Genomic DNA, 17,267 nt, shown 5'->3' with positions numbered 1-17,267 from the left:
TCAGTAATTCAACTCAAATTGTGAAACTCGTGTATTCAATAAATTCAATGCACACAGACTGAAGTAGTTTAAGTCTTTGGTTCTTTTAATTGTGATGATTTTGGCTCACATTTAACAAAAACCCACCAATTCACTATCTCAAAAATTAGAATATGGTGACATGCCAATCAGCTAATCAACTCAAAAAGGTTTCCTGAGCCTTCAAAATGGTCTCTCAGTTTGGTTCACTAGGCTACACAATCATGGGGAAGACTGTTGATCTGACAGTTGTCCAGAAGACAATCATTGACACCCTTCACAAGGAGGGTAAGCCACAAACATTCATTGCCAAAGAAGCTGGCTGTTCACAGAGTGCTGTATCCAAGCATGTTAACAGAAAGTTGAGTGGAAGTAAAAAGTGTGGAAGAAAAGGATGCACAACCAACCGAGAGAACCGCAGCCTTATGATTGTCAAGCAAAATCGATTCAAGAATTTGGGTGAACTTCACAAGGAATGGACTGAGGCTGGGGTCAAGGCATCAAGAGCCACCACACACAGACATGTCAAGGAATTTGGCTACAGTTGTCGTATTCCTCTTGTTAAGCCACTCCTGAACCACAGACAACATCAGAGGCGTCTTACCTGGGCTAAGGAGAAGAAGAACTGGACTGTTGCCCAGTGTTCAAAAGTCCTCTTTTCAGATGAGAGCAAGTTTTGTATTTCATTTGGAAACCAAGGTCCTAGAGTCTGGAGGAAGGGTGGAGAAGCTCATAACCCAAGTTGCTTGAAGTCCAGTGTTAAGTTTCCACAGTCTGTGATGATTTGGGGTGCAATGTCATCTGCTGGTGTTGGTCCATTGTGTTTTTTGAAAACCAAAGTCACTGCACCCGTTTACCAAGAAATTTTGGAGCACTTCATGCTTCCTTCTGCTGACCAGCTTTTTAAAGATGCTGATTTCATTTTCCAGCAGGATTTGGCACCTGCCCACACTGCCAAAAGCACCAAAAGTTGGTTAAATGACCATGGTGTTGGTGTGCTTGACTGGCCAGCAAACTCACCAGACCTGAACCCCATAGAGAATCTATGGGGTATTGTCAAGAGGAAAATGAGAAACAAGAGACCAAAAAATGCAGATGAGCTGAAGGCCACTGTTAAAGAAACCTGGGCTTCCATACCACCTCAGCAGTGCCACAAACTGATCACCTCCATGCCATGCCGAATTGAGGCAGTAATTAAAGCAAAAGGAGCCCCTACCAAGTATTGAGTACATATACAGTAAATGAACATACTTTCCAGAAGGCCAACAATTCACAAAAAATGTTTTTTTTTATTGGTCTTATGATGTATTCTAATTTTTTGAGATAGTGAATTGGTGGGTTTTTGTTAAATGTGAGCCAAAATCATCACAATTAAAAGAACCAAAGACTTAAACTACTTCAGTCTGTGTGCACTGAATTTATTTAATACACAAGTTTCACAATTTGAGTTGAATTACTGAAATAAATGAACTTTTCCACGACATTCTAATTTATTGAGATGCACCTGTATATATATATATATATATATATATATATATATATATATATTTATTATTGTGTCACTTTTTTTTTAATTTAATTAATTAAAAAAAATAGTCTTCAATTTTGAAAATTGTTTGGAGTAGAACATTGGGCAAGATAAATAAAATAAATTTAGACTTTCTCATTTGATTAATTAAATAATATTTTGTATTTATATATTTGAAATATTTTTATTTTCAGTTTTATATTGTGTTGTAGTATATCATGTTAACAACTTAAGAGGTCTTAATATTTTAAAATAAATTAATTATTTTAAGAATGTAATAAAATCATAATGCTGTCCAAGGGTTTTAAGTGGCTGCTTAGAATATAATCTTCATTAGGCATTCGAGTGACCAAACCATGCATGTTTAACTGGTCTCAGATGGTTTGGGTGAAGATGGTGTCACTATAGCAACTATTTTTCATTCTGTCCCAGCTGTATGGATGCTTTACAGATGGACGGTGTCTATGACGTCATGCCTTTGCACAAGGGAGTTAATGCCAGTTAGAAAACGCGACACTGGGAGGCGCTGTTGCCACAGCTGTATTACCATGTGCGGATACATTTTCTCCAAACTTCATATCACACTTTCTTTCTATCTTTTTCTTTCTTTTTCTTTCTTTCTTTCTTTCTTTCTTTCTTTCTTTCTTTCTTTCTTTCTTTCTTTCTTTTTAAATTAAACTGATATGAAACAGAAAATGAATTGTGATTGCTGGAATTTCTTTTTTTCATTTTTTTTTTCAAGGGAACCATCAGCAGCTTTCTAGATAAAATGTAGAAGCTAACAGATATTATGTATGCTTATCAATGACTACGGTAATTTTATGAGGTCAGATATATCAAGTACCGTGCTCATGACATTTACAAGATGTTCATGAAACGTTTTTTTTTTTTTTTGGTGCAGTTTTGTCTATGAAGACGTGCAAAAGAAAATGAGAAAAATCTAGAATATGCACTTGTGGTTAGGAGGACTGTTTGTACACTACATGGCCAAAATATGAGGATACCAAAAAACCCCACAACCATTTGTGCTTGATGAATGTTAGATTTCAAAAGCATGGGCATTAAGAGAAGTTTTCCCCCCAACAGCTTCTATTCTTTAGGGAAGGCTTAGATGTTGGAACATGGCTGTGGGGATTTGCTCGCATTCAGACATAAGAGCACCCATTAGGTCAGTGTGATGAGGAGGAAGGTGGGGCCAAGCCATGACTACGCACACCTGGCCTCCAGTCAGGCTAATCAGCTGAGCAGAGGGATAAATGCAGCCGGATGCGGCAGTTCGGGAGAGAGAGAGAGCCACACGCAGCTACCATGTGTGCGTTTGTGTTTGTCTTTTTGTTTAAATTAAATAGTACTTTGACTGTTCAGCCAGTTCCTGCCTCCTCCTTGCCCATTTGAACCCTATTACATTGGTCCCGAAACCTGGGAAGGAGGAGGGATGCACTGTCGTGGAGTCCTCGCCACTGCCGTCCGCCAGTCAGCCAGTGTAAGTCAGTCCGGTGGCGTCCAGGCCTGAATCGGGCAAGGGAGGAGTGTGACGAGGAGGAGGGCATGGCCGGGCCGTGAGGGTGCACGGCCGGTGCTGAATCAGCTGATCAGCGGGAAAGCAAGATAAAGGGGATGCGCAAAGTGATGCGCATGATTTGAATTATTGGAGTGCAAGAGTTCAGTAGATCCTCCTTTGCCCTATGACTCCTTGGGGATGTTGATGTGAAAGTCCCTGTATATGATGGACTGTAACACTCAAGGGACACTCAATATGGCTTACAGGACACCTTTTTCAGTCACATAGAAAGCTCTTAGTGTACATAAGATTATTCATATGTGTTACTTACAATATGTGATTTATGCTATTTTATCATGATCATATCTTTTTGTTAATTTTCCCTGGTATCATTGGAGCATTAGATTCAAGATGGAAGTGATCCTCAAATATAATCAAAAATCTTTTTAAAATTGTTTTATTTTTGTCGATATTATTGCTTATTTTTGTGTTGTTGACACATAACATGTCCATGTATTTTTTAATTATATTAAGATTTTAGGGTTAATTTTATATGAATGTATAATAGAAAGTGTATCTTTTACATTCTGTGACTGGTGACCATGAATTTGTTCACCATTTTTAATTACAAATGGTCCTGCGGTGTGACAAATACATTTTTTTAAAAGTACAAATATATTCCATCTAGTCTCTTAATTAAAGGAATATTCTGGGTTCAATAAAAGTTTAGTTCAGTCAACAGCATTTGTGGCATAATGTTGATTACCACAAACAAATTTTGTCGATGTCCTTCCTTTTCTTTAAAAAAAGTAAAAATCTGGGTTACAGTGAGGTACTTACAATGGAAGTGAATGGGGCCAATCCATAAATGTTAAAATACTTATTATTTCAAAAGTATAGCCACAAGACATAAAGGATATGAGTGTAAACATGATTAAGATAATAATAAAAGAAGTAGTGATCGACCAATAAGGGTTTTATTAATGGCCGATGCCGATATCCAAAGTGCAGGGTGGCCAATAGGCTGATACAATGCTGATACATCACACAATTTAATATAGTAAATAACATAAATATAAAATTGCAAAAAAAAAGTAATAAACTCTTATTTACCACTATATTTTCTCAATTTCACACTAAACTTTAACTTTGTGAAAAAAGAATCTAAAAAAATAATATTGTATTTTAAATGGTAGATAGCAGTTTCTTCTGATTTCTGTTTAGTCATCAAATTTTAGTAATTTAATTGCACATGAAGAAATTGTTAATATATTAGGAAGAAGGAAATAACTGCATACAGTAGTCCAGCAACCATGGATGGCATGTCCACATTAGCAATCGCATTTTCTCTAAAAATACAGAATCAAACCAATTGTACATACAGTGCATAGTGAATCAGACATTTACTTATAGCACACATGAAGCGCTTTTACTTAGAAGTTGCACTCACGCACTTGTGATGATACAGCACGAGCAGCAATCTCCTGACAGTTTAAACAGCCTGGATCACCTGCTTGGATTGTCATGGAGTGATTGTCATGATTTGTGAATCAGAGGAACTTTTGATCATGATCCTGAAGTTTTGGTTCTGGCTGTTAGAATATGCGCTTCAGAGGAAGATATTAGATGAGCTCTCGACGGGAAGAAAAAGCTGGATTTTAGTGAGATTTGTGAATTACATCTTTTAAAATGAGATATCTGCATATTTGCAGACAGTACATAACAGAAGTTTTGTTGATATTTGCCTTTTATCATTAGAAAAGTTACAGGGAGGGGGCCTGGGTAGCTCAGCAAATAAAGACGCTGACTACCACCACTGGAGTCGCGAGCTGGAATACAGGGTGTGCTGAGTGACTCCAGCCAGGTCTCCTAAGCAACCAAACTGACCCGGTTGCTAAGGAGAGTAGAGTCACATGGGGTAACCACCTCGTGGTCACTATAATGTGGTTTGCTCTCGGTGGGGCTTGTGGTGAGTTGTGCGCGGATGTTGCGGAGAATAGCGTGAAGCCTCCACATGGGCTATGTCTCCACGGTAACGCACTCAACAAGCCACGTGATAAGATGCATGGATTGACGGTCTCAGACGTGGAGGCAACTGAGTTTTGTCCTCTGCCACCCTGATTGTGGCAAGTCACTACGCCACTATGAGGACTTAGAGCACATTGGGAATTGGACATTCCAAATTGGGGTGAAAAAAGGGGAGAGATAAAAAAATAAAGAAAAGTTACAGGGAACTGTTGAAGAGAGACTGTTAGAATATGTGTTTCAGAGGAAGATTTATAAGTGTTCCACAGGATGTTGGATCTGCTGAAGTTGTGTGAGGTTGGTTTATTACATCTGTTTAAACGAGATATGTACATATTTGCAGACGGTATATGATATTACTGTTATTGATATTTGCCTTTTTATAATTAGACAAGACAGTTAAAAGTTACAGGGAACTGATGAGGTGAGAGAGGGAAAGTAAAACACGCGAGCACTTTAACATTATGAGCTCAAACCCGTCTACCGCGGCTCTTATATGCGGACCATTTAACTTGCACTGTGTTGCACACGGTCTATTATTGTAGTAACACGATGGCACGTAACAACAAAATGAACCGTGACCGGTCCTTTACATGCCTCAGTCGCTTCACATGCAAGCAGGCGATTCTCAGCGCCCTCAAGAAACAAATCGGGCCACGGGAAAAATGTATTGGCCTCAGTGATATATCGGTCGACCACTAAAAAGAAGTAGCAAAATGCAGCTTATAATTATTTTAGATTAAGTATAGCATGTCCCACTGCAGGACATGTCAACTTTCCAAAAGTATTTCATGTCAGCTACCTCTATTAAACTTTATATGTACAATCTAAAGCAGTATACTGCATAACATCTACAGCTTGAAGTTTGATCGTTTTGAAAAGGCTGTACTCCAGAGTCCAGTGCATTTTCTGTGTCCTCTCTAATGGAAAACATTTTGTTAGGCCTTGTCCAAACCAATAAGAGCAGATGTTTCCCATCTGAAATGTCTAAATTATTGATTCACCAGGTTGTAGCGCTCATCTAATGGTTTTAAAAATGTTTTAAAATGAATTACCTCCCATGGTCAGGGATTAAATAAAATTGTGATTTTATTATTAAGAAGCATTTAATGAAGGGACACTGTGGGCTTTATTAGTTTATTTTGCTGTTTAGAAGCATTTTACTATAGCTGTGAGCACAATACAACTGTAACGAGTAGCTGCTATCAATGACGAAGATGAAATGAAGAACCCAAGTGCAATTTATTTACATAAAGTGAGAACCAATAAACTCTAACTATAAACATGAACAATTAACATGAACATAAACTTGACTTGGACTTAGCATGACACATTACCAAACACAATACCTGACAAACAACAATGGAAAACATGAGGGCTTAAATACTTGGATATGGGAGAACATAAACCAATGAACAAACAGAACTCTAAACAAGATAATCAAACAATGAACCAATGAAAACAAGACACATGAACATGAAGGGAAAACAGTACATCACATGACCAGGAACACATGACATGAAACAGGACCTAAACTTTTCAAAATAAAAGACATGAAAAACATGAATCAACAAAATACACATGACAACAACGATGCATAACAATTTAGAGCCTACATGAGCATTTTATTTTAGCATTCTAGTTCATACTAGAGTCAGCAGGAGTTCTGTTATATGAACCCAAAGTCTGGAAGATGCAAAGGTTGGTTCAAAATGTTAGCTTTTTTGTTTATTTGCTATTTTTTTTTTTTTTTTTTAAGTTAAAATACTTTATCCCATCCCAATTTAATATTCAGAGATGAGTATAAGCCATTCCTAGGTTGATTACCCCAAAAAGTTTAAATTCTGTGGCTCTATCAAAACATTGCTCTAATTGTTTGAGCATCTTGACCAGCCCGGCATAGCAACATTGGCTTAACCTTTGTGGAAGGACTATTTGTTTTCCAATGTGTGGCAGAAGGGGAGGGTATTTGAAAACTATTTGAAAACATTTGCTATTTTTTGCAATTCCATTAAGTGATGCTAGTGCTGCAGAAATGGCGCTTTTCACTTTTAAGCTGTATAAATATAAACCTCTGTATGGCACCAGCATCGAAAGTGGCCTGCTATTTTTTGAATTGCAAACCCCTGGTAACACGGGGGCAGAATGGTTTCAATGCAATTAATCAGAGAACTCACTGATATTGGTTATTCAACTTTAAATCGTGTGCTATTTGTATTGTCAGTGAGACAGAGCAACAAAAAATATTAGTGCAAAACAATTGAACTGATACAGACATAAAAAATACAGGGTCAAAAACCTTAAAATAATGTACAAACTTTGTTCCCTCTTTTAGTGAGGCTGACCAATGCATTTGTCAGATGCACTATTCTGATTTAAGTTTCCGTTTTGTAATGGTCAGACCACTTGATCCCTTAGGATGTATATATAACGACTCATCTTCTTCATTGGACAGAGCTGCTTTCATTTAAAATGAATGATGTTCAAAGTGAGTCCCCATCAAGAGGCAAGCAGAGAGCACTGGATCAGTCAGCCTAAGTGAATTGTTAATATTGTATCCATTAGTCAGCAGAAATTACCCAAGCAAGACTACATTTTTGCATGACAGCGAGACTGCTGCGAACATCAATTATTTGAGGAGGCAATTAATGGTGTAGAGGCCATCACTCGCAGAAAACCAGCAGAGCATGAAGGTTTAGAGGAGCATTTTGATAACTACACAGCGAGAGAGACATTGCCCTGCCGAGTCATTTTCATATTCACAACTGAAATTTTTGTTGGATAACAAGGTCCTAGAATTAAAGTAGAAGGGTTATTAAGATGCAGGAATCATGTCATGGGTGCACTTTGTTAGTGAGGGAATTAATTCCCTTGGTAATTCCAGTACTAATGAAATGTGTTTTAAACAAAAGCAAAGTGGGTCAAAGAACTCTCAAAGAAAGTTCCTTTTGAGCTGTACTTTGATGTGAAATGCAAAAGCTTAAAGTTTTGACCTGTAGTTTGTATTCAGTTCCCACTCCCCAGAGGTCAAGTACAGCTCATGATCCTGCAGTGCATTCTTTGTATTCAAGACAACATGAGCATTAAGTTTCTATTTCCAAAGCACACCTTAATTGGTTAGTTTCGTAAGCTGCATGATGTACTTTCTTTTGCAAAACACAAAGATTTTTAGAAGAATATCTCTGCTCTGTAGGTGTATACAATGCAAGTGAATATTGGCCAGAATTTTGAAGGTCCAAAAAGCATATAAAGGCAGCATAAAAGTAATCCATAAGACTCCAGTTGTTAATACTATCGTGGAGGTGGGGGTGTGGTCTAGTGCCGATCTGTGGAGAGTGAGGCTGGAAAAGCTGAGAGGTTAAGGATTTACACCTGTGCTAACAGCTGTTTGTATTTTCAGTGAATTGTGTTGGAGTTAAAAGGGGCGGAGATGGCAGCAGATGAGAGAGAGAGTCATGCTTCAACCGCCTGTGTGTGTGTGCATGTTTTGAGTGTTTGCTGAAAAGCAACAAGCATTTTGTAAATAAAGACTTCTTCATTGTCAAGGATTACGCCGTCTCCCTCTTCCTTTTCCCTGAAACGAAGGGATTTGTTACAGTGGTGCTGACACCCAGGTATCGAGGGAGATCGGCATCACGGAGTCCTCGCTGCTGGCCAAAATCGTCAAGACTCTCGCAGTACCCCAGGGGGGTACTCCAGCAGCGACCCCAACTGAGCCCACTGTTCCTCAGATCATGCTGGCGAAAATGGGACCACAGGACAACCTCAAAACCTTAACTGAACTTTTTTTATCATGTCACGGAGGGGTCAGGGTGGTCCAGAGCATAGTGGGTGGTGCGTTTATTGCTGCTGTTGTCAGGGGAGGCTCAGCTTGCGGCCCAACAGCTACATGTCGCAAGTCTGCTGGAGTTCTCTGACCTAAAATAAGCCATCCTGCAACAGGTCGGCCGTAACCCAGAACAGCACCGTCAGCACTTCCGGGTGCTGACATTCGGTGAGTTTGACCACCCGTTCGCCTTCACCCAACAGCTCCGTGATGCCTATCGGAGGTGGTTGCTGGAAGAGGCAGTCCAGCTGGCAGAGGACTACTTGGCGGTGTATCCAGGAGCCAGCGAATCCTTTTCTCTCTCTCCAACTCTCTCTCTCCCTCTCTCTTCCCCTTCTCCATCCCATACTGTTCCTGTCCCTACCCCCCGGCGACGGGGGTTAATTTCTCTCAAGCCTGCTCCCCGGATCCGGGGCATTTCTAATGCTCTGACCCCCTCTTTCTCTGTTCCCATTTCCTGTCAGGTTGGTGAATCTGGGGCTGCAGGTGTGGGGGTAAGGTCTAGGTCGGTGTGCTGGCACTGCGGGGAACACATCCAGGATCAATGCCCGGTGATGGATGTGGGGACGTGGGTCTGGGTCCCCGAGGTGTCACAAGCCATCCCCCAATCGAGCAGGGACATACCATATACCAGTGAGAATCAAAGGGGTTACATACCAAGCCTTGGTGGATTCGGGTTGTAAACAAACTTCGATTCACCAAAGCTTGGTTCAAGGTGAGGCTTTGGGTACAGCACAACAGGTGAAGAAGAGGTGTGTGCATGGGGATATACATGGATACCCTTTAGTGCCTGTTAATGTTCAATTCCAGGGACAACAACATAGAATAGAGTCGGTGGTTAGACCCCCGCCTCGCCCATCTGCTGATTTTGGGTACAAATTGGCCAGCATTTCAGACATTATTGAGGGGAATGTGTGTGGATGGGTGCTGCAATAGTGTAATTCGGTGTGGGATTTGTTGGGATTTGTGCAGCGCTAGCTGGGGAGGAGTTGCCTGAGTCGTTAATGTCAGCTCCATGTCAAGGAAACCTGGAGGAAAGTGAGGCTCCACTCCTCTAATCCCCATGGGGGATTTCCCTCTGGAGCAGACAAGAGACGAGTCTCTCAGGCACGCCTTTGACCAAGTGAGAGTAATTGATGGTCAAAAGCTTCAGCCCGGTGTTGTGCTCTCTTATCCCTACTTTTCAATTATTAAAGATACTGTAGGTTGTATTGAGTGATGCAAGACGCTCATTCAAAAATAGATACAACCCAGTTGTTAATTCCAAAAAGTCCTCATTAAAATCCAATGACACTGATCCACCTGCTTGGGTGGGCCTTCAGCCTTTCTTCAGATCATGCCCTGCTCCAATGGCTCCAATGCATGAAGGATACCAATGTGTAGATCTCTCGTTGGTATCTGGCACTTCAGCCCTTTAAGTTTGAGGTAGTCCACAGGCTGGAGGCACAGATGGCTGTGGCCAATTTTTCTTCTTTTGGAATGGGGAGGGAGTCGGTGGCAGGCCGGACAGCTTCCCGACCTGAGTCGGACAGTGGGGGTATGTGGAGGCGGGGGTGTGGTCAAGCGCTGATCTGTGGAGAGTGAGGCCGGGAAAGCTGAGTGGTTAAAGATTTACACCTGTGTTAACAGCTGTTTGTATTTTCAATGAGCTGTGGCGGAGTTAAAAGGGGATGAGACGGCGGCAGACGAGAGAGAGAGTCATGCTTCCACCACCTGTGTGTGTGTGCATGTTTTGAGTGTTTGCTGAAAAGCAACAAGCATTTTGTAAATAATGACTTATTCATTGTCAAGGAGTACACAGTCTCCCGCTTCCTCTTTCCCTGGAACGAATGGATTTGTTACATCTATATCTTCAGAAGTGATATGATAGGTGTGGTTGAGAAACAATAATTAAGTCCTTTTTAACTATAAATCTCCACTTCGTTTTCACATTCTTCTTCTTTTGTTTTTGGCAATTCACATTCTTTGTGCATATCGCCACGTATTCGGCAGGGAGAATTTATGGTAAAAAAGGTCTTAAATATTTATTTTGTTCTATCATACACCAATCATATCGCTTCAGAAGAAATGGATTAAACCACTGGAGTCGTATAGATTACTTTTATACTGCCTTTATGTCTTTTTTGGTGATGCAAAGCTCTGGCCACCATTCACTTGCATTGTATGGATCTACAGAGCTGAGATACTCTTCTAAAATCTTTGTTTGAGTTCAGCAGAAGAAAAAAGTAATACACTCCTGGTATGGCATGAGAGTGAGTAAATGATGAGAGAATTTAAATTTTTGGGTGAACTATGCCTTTAAACATTTATTATAAAATCATGAATATACACTAAACAACACTATTTTTTAACCTTTAACTTTACCCAAATATTAAGGAACTTGGATAGCAACCTTGAAATAATGGAGTTACCTTGGCATTAGCAAACTGACAATCGTGAGTCGTCATGTACTAAAACCATTCCACCAGCATGGCTGACTGAAAGAGATCAAGCCAGCTCTTAATACGAACTTTCATTTCTCAGAGTTCATAGCAGTGACAAAATAATATCCATGGGAATGTTTTAAAGTCCCCTGAAATGAAACACACAAAGACTAAATTAAATATGCCTGTGGCATCTGTAACTGAAGGTTTTCCTTTAGTATAAGGAAAAGCCACTGAAGGCCAGTGCTGTGTTTTGATATTGCACTTCACACGCATCTTTACATTTTCTTTACAAGCACAATTTGTTTTTTACATTTACAACAAAAACATTTTAAATATACTCCTCATGTTTTCTGAGATAAAATATATACAGTATATAACAAAACATTATGACCACTCACAGGTGAAGTGAATAATGTTGATCACCTCCTAACAAGGCCACATGTCAAGGTCTTGGTAGATTAGATGGTAAGTGAACAATCAGTTCTCGTAGTCAACATGTTGAATGCAGGAGAAATGGGCAGGAGTACTGACCTGAGCGACTTTGACAAGGGCCAAATTGTTATGGCCAGATGACTGGGTCAGAGCTTCTCTGAAACGGCAAGGACTGTGGGGCTCGTGGGGTGCTCCCGGTCAGCAGTGGTGAGTACCTAGCTAAAGTGGTCCGAGGAGGGACAAACCACAAACCGGTGACAGGATGATGGGCGCACAAGGCTCATCGATGCGCGAGGGCAACGAAGGCTATTCCATCTGGTCCGAACCATCAGAAGGTCTACTGTGGCGCAAGTCACAGAAAATTTTAATAGTGGTTACGTGAGGAATGTGTCACAACACACAGTGCATCACACCCTGCTGCGTTTAGGGCTGTGTAGCCACAGACCGGTCAAAGTGCCCATGATGACCCCTGTCCACCATCGAAAGCACCTACAATGGGCACGCGAGCGTTGGAACAGGACCTTGGAGCAGTGGAAAAGGTCGCCTGATCTGATGAGTCCCATTTTCTTTTACATCACATGGACGGCCATGTACGTGTGCACCGTTTACCTGGGGAAGTGATGGTATCAGGATGCACTGTGGGAAGATGACAAGCCGATGGAGGGAGTGTGATGCTCTGGGCAATGTTCTGCTGGGAAACCCTGGGTCTGGCCATTCATGTATACATCAATTTGACATGTGCCACCAACCTAAACCCCATTGCAGACTATGTTCAAGCCAAATCTATGCCCTTGGTCTATTGTCATTGTGATGGCATTTCCTGTTATATTAATGTTATATCAGTTTAGGCACGCACACCTCTTTTACATTTGTGCTGTTTGATTACTGTACATACAAACTGATAACATTACTTCATTGATTAATCTGTGTTGACTTTTCAAATGTTACTTGTATGAATGTAAAAGTTTTGATGTGCTTTTGTTTGTTTATAGGTAACACATTTGACAGTCTGCAGCATTTTCAATGACATTTCACACACAATGATAAACCAAACATTTAATTACAAACAGTGATTCATTATGAGAACATTGTAACATAAGTCATCACTATAAAACACATTGTACTAAACATGTTTATGGGAAAAGGACTTCATTAACTGAATGCGTCTATCCCGAATCAAACATTATAGGATTTTTTCCTTCTTATTTCCCTCGAGAGGAAAATATATTTGTTCTCATAGGGTGTTAAGAAAAAGGGAAATCTTCTCAAAGCAATTTTCATACACAACACTTCCTCTGTCTCAGCATTTCCTGGATCATTTTGTATTATTACAATACTAGAGGACCCATCAGTGTAAAATGAAAGGCCAGCAATTGTGCCCCCAGACACTGATTATCATTTACAGACTCACAAGAGAGTTGCTTCAGTCAAAGAAGAGGCGCTTTCTGCAGTCAAACAGACACCCGTTGTTTGTTTGTTTTGAAAGTAGTTGTCATTTATAGGACAAAGGTTAGTGCCAGTAAGACGAAAGGAGGGTATTGATGTAAAAAGTTGGCTGTGATTTCCTAAAATGCTTTTCCCATCTAACATTTTAGTTGTGTTCTCATATCTTCAGTGCATTGGTTGACAGGGTTGGCAGGGTAACTTTTTAAATGTATTCCACTACAGATTACAGAATACATGCTGTAAAATGTATTTTGTAACATATTTGTTAGATTACTCGAGGTCAGTAATGTATTCTAAATACTTCGGATTACTTCTTCAGCACTGGCAGATTTCTTTCACTTGCTTTGCCTATAAACAAGAAAGCTTTTTTCTCTGAAAAAAGCTTAAAGTCTTATGCAGTGTTACTGTACTTCTCAAGTAAATTTGTCCTGTTTAAATATTTTTTTTTATATATATATTTTTCAAGAAAATACTACAAAATTCAAATTTAGTATTTTTGTTGTACATCGTTGCCCTAATACCTATGTCTTACTATGTACTAACATGGATTTTCTTGATAGAATTCAAAATATAATTGTGACTGGAAACAGGTGCATGTAAGGGAGGTGAACTGCCCATATACCCAGAGCAGATGACACGACGGTGGTAGATCTGATCACTGACAATGATGAAACAGCCTACAATAGAGGAGGTGCACACTCTGACACACTGGTGTCAGGAGCACAACCTCTCCCTCAACGTCAGTAAGACAAAGGAGCTTGTGGTGGACTTCAGAAGAAAAGACAGAGAACACAGTCCCATCACCATCAATGGAGCACCGGTGGAGAGAGTCAGCAGCTTCAAGTTCCTGGGTGTCCACATCACTGAGGAACTCACATGGTCCATCCACACTGAAGTTGTTGTGAAGAAGGCTCATCAGCACCTCTTCTTCCTGAGACGGCTAAGGAAGTTTGGAATGAACCGCCACATCCTCACATGGTTCTACACCTGCACTGTAGAGAGCATCCTGACTAGCTGCATCTCCTCCTGGTATGGCAATAGCACCGCCCACAACTGCAAAGCACTGCAAAGGGTGGTGCGAACTGCCAGACACATCATCGGAGGTGAGCTTCCCTCCCTCCAGGAAATATATACAAGGTGGTGTGTGAAAAAAGCTCGGAGGATCATCAGAGACTCCAGCCACCTGAGCCATGGGCTGTTCTCACTGCTACCATCAGGCAGGCGGTATCGCAGCATCAGGACCCGCACCAGCCGTCTCCATGATAGCTTCTTCCCCCAAGCAATCAGACTTCTGAACTCTTGATCTCCCACGATCAAAATACATCAGCACTGCACTTTATTACTCTTACTCTTATATCTCACACTGGACTGTCATAAATTATATTATTATTATATTATATTCTCTCTTAACAACTGACTATCAACCGACAGCCTGAATGTCAATACAGTACAATACTGTACATTCTATATATACTACTATACATACTTTTTTTTATATATTTTTATTTTTATTGAATAATGTGTATCTCTATAGTGCGTATTGTATACTGTACAGTGTATGTTATTATTTGTATATTGTTGAGTGTAATTATAGTGTATATCAGATGTTTAAATTGTGTTGTGTTAATTTGATGTTATTGTAAATTGGTACTGTCTCATCACTGTCACGACTGCTATGTTGATCGGAACTGCACCCAAGAATTTCACACACCATTGCACTTGTGTATATGGCTGTGTGACAATAAAGTGATTTGATTTGATTTTTTTTTTAGGAATAACATTTTAGCTTAGCATAATGCTAAAGCTTATGGTAACAATTTACACAAGATTATCTATTTCTGCTTCTCCAAGCTTACTTCAAAACCCTACAGACTATACATAAAGAAAACTTTTTCTGATCGTATGTGGATTCTGTTGGCAGAATAAGGCAGAAAATATATTATTTGTAGCTTTCTGTATGATGCTAAAGGCTATATTGGTTAGCATTTCTCATTTAAATATTCTTTAGTCTTGTAAAAATACCAAAACCGCATAAAAAACATTGACAAGCCATATATCCTTGTAATCGTGTGTTTATTGAAATTGTTTCATCTGTCAAAGCGTTTCTGACTGTTTTCTGTGAAGCTGTGCTCCCAAGGGAAAGTTCCTCAATGACATCACCTTTTCACTCATTACAGTGTGAGAGTGCCCTCTGTCTGCTCGTATGAATGTAACACATCATAAGAAAGTGTTTCACTGCTGTTCAAACGGTCCTCAGATCGCATCATTTATGAGTATAAATGTTTCTAGTTGAACAGATTAAATATTAAATTAAACAAATGACAATAAAATCAAAAGTAATCTCTTCAGTAATCAGAATACTTTTTTGAAAGGAACTGTATTCTGCTTACCAACAATTTAAATTGCAACTGTAGTGGAATATAGCTACTAATATTTTGTATTTTAAATACGTAATCCTGTTACATGTATTTAGTTACTCCCCAATCCTTTTTTGTTACCTTGTAAATACATAGTCTGGTTCTCTTCATTGGAAAACTGCCAGCTATTAAAAAGCCTTTATGCTTTTAAGAGATTTCTCAAAAAAAAATCTGGCACTGGTGAAACTTATACTGCAATATACAGTGAACCCTTTGGAATTTAGCTGGTTTTCTGCATTAATTGTTCATTAAATGTTATCTCATCTTCAAAGTCACAAGTATAGACAAACACAATGTGCTTAAGCTAACAACACACAAAGATTATAATCATTCATGTCTTTATTGAACATTTTCCATTAAACATTCGCAGTGCTGTGGAAAAAGTAAGTAAACCCTTGGATTTCATAACTGGTCGATCCTCCTTTGGCAGCAATAACCTCAACCTAGCATTTCTGGTAGCTACGGATTAGACCTGCATAAAGTTCAGAATTATTTTGGACCATTCTTCCTTACAGAGCTGCTTCAGCTCAGCCATATTCTTAGGATGTCTGGTGTGAACATCTCTCTTGAGATTATTCCACAGCATCTCTATTGGGTTAAGGTCTGGGCTCTGACTGGGCCACTCCAAAAGGTGGATTTTCTTTTTTATTTAGCCATTCAATGTTTATGGCCATCGTCCTGCTGCATCACCCAACTTCTACTGAGATTCACCTGGCACACAGCCACCCTAACATTATCTTGTAGGAAATCTTGATAAACTTGGAAATTAATTTTTCCCTCGATGATGGCAAGCGGTCCAGGCCCTGAAGCAGCAAAGCAGCCCCAAATCATGATACTCCCTCCACCATACTTAACAGTTGGGATGATGTGTTCATGTTGGTATGCTGTGCTCTTTTTACACCATATGTATTGCTGCGTGTTCTTCCCAAACAATTCAACCTTAGTTTCAGTAGCGTTGTGGAGTGTCAAGGTGGTCTTTGGCAAACTTCAGGTGCACAGCAATGTTTTTGTTGCAAAGCAGTGGCTTCCTTCATGAAGTCCTACCATGGACACCATGCCTGTTTAATGTAAAGTAGACTCATGAACAAAGATGTTAACCATTTCCAATGATTCTTTCAAGTCTTTAGCTTTCACTCAAGGGTTCTTTTTACCTCATTGAACATTCTGCGGTGTACCCTTTGAGTCATCTTGGCTGGACGGACACTTCTAATGAGTGTAGGCACAGTACTAAATCATCTCCATTTATAGACAGTTTGTCTAACTGTGGACAGATGAATATCTAAGCTTTCTGAGATAACTTTGTATCCCTTTCCAGCTTTAGGCAAAGTGACAATTCTTGATCGTAGGTCTTATGAGAACTCTTTTTTGCGAGGCATGGTCCACGTCAGCAGATGCTTCTTGTGAATAGCAAACTCAAAATGTTTGAGTGCTTTTTATAAGTCAAAGTAGCTCTAACCCACACCTCCAATCTCGTTTCATTAATAGGATGCCAGGTTTGCCAGGTCTAATTAGCTTTTGCTGACATCATTAGCCTAGGGGCTCACAGATATTTTCTAACCTACACTTTGAATGTGTGAGTGATGTATACAATATGTACAAGAACAATACAATAATTTGTGTGTTATTAGTTCAAACAGATTGTGTTTGT

This window comes from Myxocyprinus asiaticus, chromosome 14 (genome assembly GCF_019703515.2).
Source record: "Myxocyprinus asiaticus isolate MX2 ecotype Aquarium Trade chromosome 14, UBuf_Myxa_2, whole genome shotgun sequence".
Lineage (NCBI taxonomy): Eukaryota > Metazoa > Chordata > Actinopteri > Cypriniformes > Catostomidae > Myxocyprinus > Myxocyprinus asiaticus.
The sequence above is the reverse complement of the archived record's forward strand: the minus strand, read 5'-3'. Positions refer to the sequence as shown.